The sequence below is a fragment of the Artemia franciscana genome, chromosome 2 (assembly GCF_032884065.1).
Source record: "Artemia franciscana chromosome 2, ASM3288406v1, whole genome shotgun sequence".
Taxonomy (NCBI): Eukaryota; Metazoa; Arthropoda; class Branchiopoda; order Anostraca; family Artemiidae; genus Artemia; species Artemia franciscana.
In genome coordinates this window covers 2,419,581-2,431,464 of record NC_088864.1, presented here as the reverse complement: position 1 = coordinate 2,431,464, position 11,884 = coordinate 2,419,581, and positions in this window count along the sequence as shown.

Below are 11,884 nucleotides of genomic sequence, written 5' to 3'. Positions count from 1 at the left end.
GGAATTTTTCAGCCTATGGGTGATTTCTGGTCGCAATAGTTGAATCTGGAGATATTTCCGCTACTGAGCTCTATGTTTCAATCACATAATTTACAGTTATTGATTCATCACGATGCAATTGAATAAAAAATGTATAAATCTTTTAAGAATTGTCGTGTTTATATTAAGCCGTTAATGTCACTCGTGTTTAAACCTGCGCACCTGTAAATAGAATCGATGTCGAAATCAAGAACCGGAAATATAAGTAAAGAGCTTAAAGTTGAATTTCCGAGCACTTTTGCATTCGAAAAAAGCATAAACAAGGCATCGATGTGCCTTAAACTCTTTTGAGGGAACATCCATTTATATTTGTGTTCTACCCTTATGGTGCAAAATGTCTAAAACCTGAAGTTGTAGGTGACACTGTCAAGGGGGAGACAGTTCTCTACTCCTCCTTTTGAGCTGGTTATAAGTCTGCGTACTGAGGTTTGTCAGTGTCTCACTTAATTTTTGTCCATTTCGTAAAATAGTCGCAAAAATGTACATAAACAAATTTTTATTGCCTTTTGATAAGTTTTTTTTTATTGCAAATCCCTCCCTCCAGAACAAAACCTTGAATACACCCTAGCTTTCACGGCTAAAGGCAGCTCTGAAATTTTCCCCCTTCTGAGGCAATTAAATACAACGTACTGTTGTTTCTGAATTTGTTGTTTTCCGGTTTGGTAGTTGTTTTTTTTTTATACCGAAGCGTAGAAATATCAAATACAATCTGAAAGTGATAAATAACTTCTCGTGTCTAGTGTCCTCTGTTTTTACAGTTAGAGATAGTACTTACAGGCTATTACATTTAATTTTAATGGTGCTTTGAAAATGACAAATTGACTTGGTTCACTTTAAAACTCAACTCTCTAGTTAGTGCTTAAGTCGTGTATATTATTTATGCTCCCTTGGATTGCAAAAAGTTTATGAAGATACAGGCACTGGAATTGTAAGCAAATTCAATTTGTATCATCACGACGAATGATATCTAAAACTGTTATGATAGATGATGAATTTCTGAGAGAAATCAATAAAGACTATGATCCTAAAGAACCCTATTTTGAAATGTCCAGTTTTTATTCAGACAATCATCAATATTTAATAGAGGCGAAAAGTGAATCTGGGATACTTAATCAAAGTTACTGAGATGAAAGGTGTGAAATTTAGTGAATTAGAAAAAAAAGTGTCAGTTCGTCAAAATCTACAAAAGAAGGTTAAAAGCTATTAAATATAACTTTGATGTTATACAACCTCAGCAAGGAACTGGTATTTACATGAATGCAAATGATAGAATTTTAAAATTATATAGTTTGCTAGGTAGTAGAGCTGCTGGTTATATATCTGATGAAGTGAGAAATGAAGCTATTGACATCCTTGATTCATTATTCAAAAATCAGATTACTAAGAAAAATGACTGTAATACTATTTACAACAACCATTTCAGAATTCAATTTTTTATGAAGAAAAATACATTTCTAATGAACGGTTTTGATCATTATTAGTGGTAATAAATTTGAAACTGAACAGTCTTATACAAGTAATCTGATCACGTTAGATTATTATTATCACTGATTATTCAATTACTTTGACTCAATGTACACTATGGTAATCATGGTACAATCTTAGTGATCAATTTAAAAACAATACTTTTCAATACTGGAAAAAATAAGGATGAATGGGTAATTGTTGTTATCAAAATGGGTTGTATGATAAGAGGGTTTAAATTATCTCTTAATTGGTTATTTCAATCCTTATGAAATAATGGATTTGATTTGTTTAGAAATGCTGAATATATTATCAATAAAAATGTACTGATTATGTAGTATAGCAACTACTGTTAAAAATCTATTAGAATTTCCACATGGCTCTAGTCGAAGTGCAGGCACTAACATGTTTTTATATGAAGATAAAACCCAATCTGTCGATTTTTTTACAGCAGAAAATGAGTTTGAAAGCACTTTCACACCTCCTGCAGCAGTAGCAGCATTACAATAAAACGAAATAACGCTTTTAATATTGATTTATTTAAAAGATTGCATAAAACCAAAGAAAGTCACGTTTTTAGTATGTATTTTCTATTTAGATTTTATCAAGATGTTTATTGTGTTTTTAGAGTCGTTACACATCAAATTATATTAAAATGGAACGATTTTTCCAATATGATTATAAAAGCTAGTGCTCAAAATTTTAAAGTAGATGTAATGCATTTATCATGGATGTTACCGATATTACATCCCAGTTTACCCATGGCGACTCAATTAGAAGCCAGATTGACGAAGAAAGCAGAACAAATAAAAAGCTTGATTAGGAAAGAGAAGCTCATTTGAATTAAGATGAGAAGCGTGTAATACCTATAAAAGTGATAACAAAACAGATAAAGAATTAACATGGGAGGTAGTCAGTGAACGCTAATACAACTAAAATTGTTGTTGTGACAAAAATCCGAAAAAGATTACGGTTACACGTAAAACAATATGGTATTCGACCACATGAACACTAATAGAATTGAAGTGAGAGTAAATAAATCCACAAAAAATGATATCCACAAAAGATTGTAAATCTGATTTCAGTAAAAAAGGGAATTTCAATACCAATAGTTACATCAAAATAATCGTAATTTTATGCTGATTTTAAATATTTAAGTTTCATCAAGTTCAATATTACTCATCAAAAGTTAAGAGCCTGAGAAAATTTGCCTTATTTTAGAAATTCGGGTGAAACGCCCCCTAAAAGTCAGAATCTCAACGAAAATCACACCATTAGCGTATCAGAAAATCTTACTGTAGAAGTTTCTAGCTCGTATCTACAAAAATGTGGAATTTTGTATTTTTGGCAGAAGACAAATCAGAGATGCGTGTTTATTGGTTTTTCGTTGTTGTTTTTTTTCCAGGGGTGATCGTATCGACACAGTGGTCGTAGAATATCGTGAGAGGGCCCATTCTAACGGAAATTAAAAATCACCGTGCCCATGTTGAGTGATCAAAAAATGGAGGGCACCTAGGCCCCCCACCCACGCTAATTTTTCTCAGATTCACTGGATCAAAATTTCGAGATAGCCATTTTGTTCAGCATAGTCCAAAAACGTAATAAATATGTTTTTGGGGACGACTTAATCCCCCACAGTCCCCGGGTCCATTGTTTACATATAGTATTGGTTAAAGGAAGTTTACAGACGTTTTCAGGAGGACATCTTATTGTAAGGGGGAGGGGTTATATGGGAGGATCTTTCCATAGAAGAATTTATCATCAGGGAAGAGAATTTCCATGAAGAGGGAGCAGGATTTTCTAGTATCATTTAAAAGATGCAATCAGAAAATAAAGAAAGAGAAGTTTCCAACTAGAAGTAAGGAGCAGCATTAAAACTTCAAACGAATAGAAATTATTACGTATATGAGGGGGTTGGTCTCCTCCTCAATACCTCGCTCTTTATGCTAAAGTAGTTTTAGTAATTTCAACTGTTTATTGTACGGCATTTGTGATTCAGGGGTCGTTCTTAAAGAATTGGGACAAAATTCAAGCTTTATTATAAAGAACGAGGTATTGACGAGGGGGAAACTCCCGTATTAATTCATAAGCTACGTATCTTTATTACTAACAAAAATGTTCGTACAAAAAGTTCCAGTTGTCTTTTTAAAAAACCAAAAATCTTGAAGGCAACTAGGCCTCCTCCTCCACCCCTTTTTTATCGAAATCGTCTGATCAAAACTATGAGAAAGCGATTTACCCAACAAAAACATGCAAATTTAGTTTTAATTGTTCATTTGCGGTGAGTCAAAATCAAAATATGTATAAATTCAAAAACGTTCAGAAATTAAATTATGAAAGGGGTTGTCCCCTCCTCAACCCCTTTCATACACAGAATAATTTCTGTTCGTTTTAAGTTTCAATGTCTCTCCTTACTTTAATTGAAAAAGCTTGTTTTTTTGTTTAATTTCAGCTTATAAATGGAGAAACTTTTTGAAATAAAAATGTAAAATATATATGTAAAATAAATATAATCGAACTATTAGGAAAAAAGATTTAGACATTGAAATGGAACACACAATTACAGGAATAAAATCTATTACAACTAAATAAGGAAAAAAAATTGTTATTACTAATTATTTTAAAGGTGGAATGGTTGATCTATTTGCTCCTAAGTGTTTTCATTCCAAAGCACCTGATCTTGAAAAGAAATTTAATAAATCAGATAAAGGTATGATTTTAATGATTATTGAAAGATAAAATAAGTTATTTAGATATTGATATCGAACCTTCCACTAAATATTAAATTATTACATTTTATCGGTAGTATAGGAAAAATGGAATATCATTAAACTCGAATATCACATGACTTGTTTTGATCTTAAAGCTCAGTATGAGAAACTGTAAAAATGTCGGAAATCTGAGTTTAAAATGGTTTTAACTTAATTGAAAAGGGGGTAAATTGATGGGGTGATCTAGAACCTGTATTTACATTCTGAAAAAGTATAAAAATGAGACCAAATTTAATATCCAAGGACCTGTTTTCATTTTGAATGTTGGGATGGAAAATGTTCAAAATGTGCAATAAGTGATGTTAAAATGATGTAAAATGGACTGAAAAGGGGGTAAACTGAATGGATGAGTTAGGTGGTCCAGAACATACATTTTGTATACTACTGCTGAGGTTATGTGTTTTTGTGTTTAATTATGCCTGAAGGCAAGAGAGTATTTCTCATCATAGATATTGCATACAGTCAGTTGGTTTCAGTAAAGGATTTTGAATTTATATGAAGTTTGGCAAGTATACCCTGCTTTGTTTTAGTTCTTTGGGATTATATTGGAACTCTTAGAAAGTGTTTTGGAGGGAATGGGAGATTTCGAGTGGAAACATGATAATTTTATGTTCGGGGAAAGCGAGTTTTTCCTTCGTGCTTGCCAAAAAGACAATACGGTTTATTTATTTTTATGTAAACAGGCTGTTTGGCTTGCTCTGTCAGTTCTGTCTACGGTAGTTCGATTATAGAAGGTCGACTTCTTGGAAGGTTTGGCATTTTTCGAAGGGGTGTAGATAGTTCGACTTGCTACCAAAATGAAGGTCCGGTCTACGATAGGTCTATTGTAGAAGATTTGAAATAGTTCGACTTGTTATCAAAACAGTGGTTCGGTATGCGATAGTTCGATTGCTGAAAGAATTTCTGGAACCGAAAGCGGTTGATTTTTGGTTGAAATTGTTAGTCAGCAGGATTGTTTGTTTTCATCAATATTTTTTTATTTATGTTATATTTATTATATTATATGTTGTATTACATACTGGTATTTATTTTATTTATTTTTCAGCATTTAATTTCATTTCAATCTGAAGTAAAAGATATCTGTTTGAAACGAAAAAAAGAAAAAGGAGAACTTTTAAAAGATATTACTACGGCACTGGTATTGCCACCATTACGCCCACCTCCTCCGGTCTCCTCTGCTTTCGTAAGTAGTCATGTATCTTGTATAAGGCTTGGAATCGTATTATTAAAAAAAATATATATAGTTAACCAACGCTGTATCCAGAATTTTTTTTCGGGGATCGGGGGGAGCTACAAAATTTTCTTTTTAAAAACGCATCAAAAATTTGTTCATATGCATTCTGTTACATTTTACGAGTCTGGCAAAAATTTTGTATGTTTGTGTGTTGGACGGTGGGGGTCAAAACCCTGAACCCCCCTTGATTCGACCTTTTAATGATAATTTCTTAAACAACAATGGCCTGCCATAATAAAAAAATTCTAAAGAAAAAAACTATAAAAAATGGGCTTTTTATGGCCAACTAAAACAGCGAAGAACAAAGCGTATGCTTCGAGAGGAATATAGGCTTTTTCTTCTTCAGCGCGAACAAGAAATTTCAAGGAAAGTGCGAAAAATGTGGAAAGACATAAAACTAAACAACGTGAGAGACAATGTGAAAAATAAACCAATAAAGAAAAAACAATAAAAGTGAAAATTAGAAGATAGATAAAAATTAAAACCAAAAACCTAACACCAGAGGCGAGTCACTCACCAATACCTATGACTAGCAAAAAATGTTGGCTGCTTCACTAGTAATTGACTAGTATCCAACGAGAGCAGTTAAAGATTTTTAACTTTTTGCTAGTTTTCGGTATTGACATGTGACTCGCCTTTGGTGTTATGTTTTTGGTGTTAATTATTCTAATTATGGTTTTATTGAATTTTAGAGAGGTGCCATAGTCTCTGCTTCTGAAAAATATAGGTAGAAACCCTTGAGTGCAGGAGGGTTACGTTGTGCCCCCCTTTTGCAAACACATGCAATAGCAAATCCTCAAACGGAAATCATTTTTCCGAAACGTTTCTCACTCCCCATCTAGATTACGGCCAACTCGAGCTGCTTGTGAACCATTTCATATTTTGTCCCTTATTCGCTGCTTTACCTCCAGATATGAAAAAACCTTTGTCCTGTTCATTAAATGAAAAAATTTACAAACTGTCCTGCTGGTTTCTTCTTTTATTATTGGATTAAAAATTAGTTTCCCTTCTACGTTTTTTATTTATATTTTTTCTTTTTTAGTTTTGTGATTATTCGCTTGTTGTTTTCCCTCCTGTATAAATGTCCCTTTTAAGTTTTTTAACATGTATTTACTTTTTTTGTTTAGTTTTACCAGTTTTTATCTTTTTAACCTTTTAATTTACATTTTACAGTTAACTTATTGACTTAGATAACTTCGAAGACCACACTGCCTTTCCATGACGAAAGTTAAACAGTTCAAAATAGGGATGATACCTTTTTATTGACAGTGAAATATAAATTATTTAACCGGATATTTTGAACACATATACAGTGTTCATCTTCAGCAGTAAAACTAAAAGACATGAATAAAAATAAACAGAATTTATACCTAATAAACTAATTACATATAGTTTATTGCTCTTATTTTTTTCAATGCAACAGCCGAGGCAAATCTCCTTGACCTTTTCGGTTCCGGTTCATTAGATTTAACTGACGTATTACGTGGGCAGAGGTCATAGCTCTTAGGTGAAGTGATATTTACTTTATTTGACCTCAGTAAATTATCATAAATTGAGTTCAATCCAAATTCACCTGTATCTCTGTTTATGGAATTATTCTTGAATAGAATTTTTTTAATTTCGATTGTTTCCCTGAAAGTTTGCTTTAAACCTTGGTCCCTAGAAATCAAAGAAACATTTTCAAACAAAATAAAATGATTTGGAAAATTAAAGATATGCTCCGCGAGGCCCGACTTGAAATCTTCAGGTTTGGTATTTTGCTTTAAAGACGATGAAATGGAATTATGATGTTGTAGCAATCTCGTTCTTAAATTCTGGTTAGTACGTCCCACATAAGAGCTTCCACAAGTACATGGAATTTTATAAACCCCACTTTGTTGCTCTACGGAAGTCCGATCCTTTCCAGAATTTAAAAAACTTGCCAAAGTATTACTTCCTCTTAAAGCTACCTTTAAACCATTATTTTGTAAAATTCTTTTAAGTTTTTCACTCAAACCTGGAACATATGGTAGAGAACAAAAGATATCTTTCTTTTCTGTTGTTTCCAGAATATCGTCAGAACATTCTAGAAATTTTTCCTTCTTTTCGAAAAAGTCTGGTCAACTAACCAACCCGGATAATGGTTACTTATTAAAATGTCTTTTAGCAATAATAATTCCTCCTCAATGAATTTTGGAGAACAAATTCTAAAAATGCGGTCAGTTAAAGATATGATTAAACCAATTTTTACTTGGCGGGCATGACCGAAGAAAAATGACAAAAATCTGTTATTGTTAGTAGGTTTTCTGTAAATCTTAAAATCCAGATTATTTTCATTTTTTAAAAGAAGCACATTCAGAAAAGGAAGTTTATTATCCTCTTCTAATTCTGTTGTAAATTTTAAATCCCCTCCTATTGTCAATAGCGTTAGATTCATATTTTTTAAAACATAAATTTTGGGGGAGATATATGGATGACATAATTTCAGTATGGAATTATGGGGTGGAGGAATTAAAAAGTTTTTTAGAACATCTTAATTTTTGGGGAGGGGATTTAAAGCAAAATACCAAACCTGAAGATTTCATGTCGGCCCTCGCGGAGCATATCTTTAATTTTCCAAATCATTTTATTTTGTTTGAAAATGTTTCTTTGATTTCTAGGGACCAAGGTTTAAAGCAAACTTTCAGGGAAACAATCGAAATTAAAAAAATTCTATTCAAGAATAATTCCATAAACAGAGATACAGGTGAATTTGGATTGAACTCAATTTATGATAATTTACTGAGGTCAAATAAAGTAAATATCACTTCACCTAAGAGCTATGACCTCTGTCCACGTAATACGTCAGTTAAATCTAATGAACTGGAACCGAAAAGGTCAAAGAGATTTGCCTCGGCTGTTGCATTGAAAAAAATAAGAGCAATAAACTATATGTAATTAGTTTATTAGGTATAAATTCTGTTTATTTTTATTCATGTCTTTTAGTTTTACTGCTGATGATGAACACTGTATATGTGTTCGAAATATCCAGTTAAATAATTTTATATTTCACTGTCAATAAAAGGTATCATCCCTATTTTGAACTGTTTAACTTATTGGCTTGTTCATTCTGATTTTTCGTTGTCGTTTTGGCATTCTTTTTGCCAGTTTTCTTGTGTTTTTATGATATTTTTTACTCCGTAGTCAGAATTCAACCCTTCAGGGCTTGCGATAGTGATTTAAAAAAATTAATATCTTGTCTGACCTCTTATCTTGCTCAAAATAATTTTGGCAAGCGTTTAAGAAGCAGTGTTTTCTTCCATTATATAGAGCAGAACACTTGTATTAGTCATTACCAAGAAACCAATTTTTTATTCGTGCATAACATTAGGGTTACTAACTTACTCATGTTTTCTTGTTGCACGTTCAAGGCACAACCAGGCTCATCTAGTTGCTTCTTTCCAGAGATTTTGTTTTGAAATTGTCAGGCTCCGTGATCTCAACTTAGTGACGATCCTAACGTTGCCCAAGGTTTTGGAACCCAAAAGGCTGAAGGCCAGACTTAACTGTTGAGGGCTATTTTTTCTTCTGTCCTCCTGCTTTCTTCTTTCGTACTGGTAGTGGAAGTTATTTTGTTTATTTGTTCTTCTGATCTTTGCACGGTGTGGCCATACCACCTCTCACGCCCAATTTTTACAAAATCAGGGACAACTGAGCGATCCCAATATCTTCTGACTTTGTCGTTTGAGACTGTCTCAAAGGCCAAATCCTGGTATGTATTGTAGGGATTTGTGGTGGATCATTTGCAAATTTCACGCTTCTGCTGCTTCCGGATGCCACGTTTCACACCCGTAGAGAAGCACAAAGAATACCATGGCTTCGTAGACTCGGCGCTTTGTGTGTTGTGAGATTTTGCTGCGCTTTCGAAGGGAGTTCTTCTGCAGCAGAAAGACGTTCCATGCTGGGGATATGCGACTCTGAATCTCCTGGGAGGATTCCCCAATTGTGTTTATCATTGAGCTAAGGTTTTTGTACTACTGAACGTCCTCGAATTTGACTATCATTTTAAGTCACAGGGATGCCATCCATCCCAGCGGTCTGCAACATTTTCTTTTTTGATAGACTTATTTGGTGGCCAGTCATGATTGCCCTGATTTCTACTTCGTCGGTAGTAGCCGGAAAATCTGTTCAAGACTCAGTAAGTATGGCCACATCATCAGCATAGTCAAGATCGGTGATAGAAAAAAAAAACTGGCTCACTGCTAAACCTTTGTACTTGTCGAGGGCCATAAAATCCAATCGATGACAAACTTGAATAATATTAGTGAGAGGACGCTGCCTTGACGTGCACCCTTCTCAATCGAGACCAAATCCGAAAGTCAGCATCGAATCTAACTTGGGCCTCGGTTTCATCCTAGTATGCCCTTAATAGCCTGATTTCTTCTATTCTTTACCAAATGGCGTCTCCATCGTCTGAATCAAAGCCAGTGACAAAAACAATGAAGATTTGGATTGTCTCCTTTTTGTGCTTAAAGTGATGCTCTTGGATATGTTTTAAGCTAAAGATTTGAACACAGTAGCCCATGCCTGGTCTGAATCCTGATTGATCGGGTCGCGTTTGGGAGTTTCTGGTGTCCCAGAACCTATTTAAAAGTTATCGATGTCTCTTAATATCTGGCTTGAAAGCTTACCGTATTTGGTATTAATAAATGAATAAAAAAAGGAAATTTTGCAGTGGCGGTTCTGGTCTCTCTTGCGCCCAGGGCAAAATCTTTTTGACACCCCCCCCCCACCCTCTGTCTTCCACAAAATTTTCAGGCCAAATTTTAAAAGAATTTTCATTTATTAACAAGATTTATTTAATTTATGATTTTATTCCTATTAATTAATTAATCATTTATTTATTATTTTATTTATTATTTTTTCCCCTTACTTTATTTTAATAAAGCAAAATAAAAATATAGATGCTTAGAACCGTTATATTTTTATTTGAAATTTTGCGCCCCTAAAATATCTGCGCTTGTATTAAGTGCCTCCCTCTGCCCCCCCCCCTCCTAAAACTGCCTCTGTTCTTTTATTCGTGGATGCACAAATCCTACGGTACTCATATATTCATGTATCAAAATAATTACGAATGAAAAAATTTTGTTCACTTTCTTGTTTAATACTATCATTACAGTTCGGCTAATTCAGTATGCATTTTACGTTCTGGAACAAAGATTTTCCAAATCTAAAATTTCAATTCTTTTTGTAAATTCTGCTTATAAGTGGCTATGAAACCACTGTATCTTTTATTATATGATAGAATATATTGACTTATTGTTGTTTTGATATTTCTAGTTAGAAAAGAATATGGAATTTTAATTGTATATTAAATTTATATATTGTCAGATTGAGTAGGAAAGGCTACTTATTCTGATAGAGAGGGAGTGAATCAATCTATTAAAAAAGGAAACAGAATATGTAAAAACGGTTGAGTGAATTTTTTTCAAGTAAATTTGTGTAATTGTTTGCTAATTTTAGTCTTTTACAAGGTTGAAGCAATCCTGACGTAATATTTTGGTAATTATCGGTAATTTACATAGATTTTGGTCTTCAACAAAGCTGAAGCCATCCTGACGTAATTGGTAATGTACGGAATTTTGGTGTTCAACGGGACTTAAGCCATCCTGACTTCTATCCTTTAGACACCCTTTAGTTTCTTCCGAGCTTCAAAAAGGCTCTAGAGCCTTCAATTTATTGTATTATTTGTAGTCATCATATAGAGCTTATTTCTCATATGCATATATTTGGTCTCCATTGCTCCTTTAATCATTTCCTGTGTTTTGTTTTGTACTGGATTAGTATATTATATATATTGAGAGTGTGAAAACAGGTTTTTTTCCATTAGTATTTTGTGTTTTTTTTTTTTTTTGTTCTCAATATATACGTGTGTGTATATTTGTTTACTCTTTCTTGATTGTAAGATATTGTTCCATGTTTGTATTTTTTTTTTCGTTATTTTCTTTCACTGTTTCAGGGCAGCATACCTGTTTCTCTCCCAGGGGTAACTCAACCAACGATGTCTGCTCAACAACCCCAAGGGTCATCATACTCTGAAAGCTTGCCCTACCGAGTTCAGTTTACTAGAATCCCGCAGTCTGGTTACCCTTACAGTCCATATGGTCAAGTGTATTTAGTGAATCGTGTGTTAGATCCACTTTTGCATATTCCTGAGGCTGGGCCACAAATGAAACAGTCATATGAGGATTCCTATAAGCAACAGCAGAATCCGAATAAGTTACAGTAGTAAACCATTTAAAATGAAGAAAAACTTTACTATTTTGCTTTCTTAAACTATTTAGAATCTGCTTATAGATCTATTCCAGAAAATTACAGGTTGATAAATTTTTCTATTTTTCCTATGTGAAGCCATTGT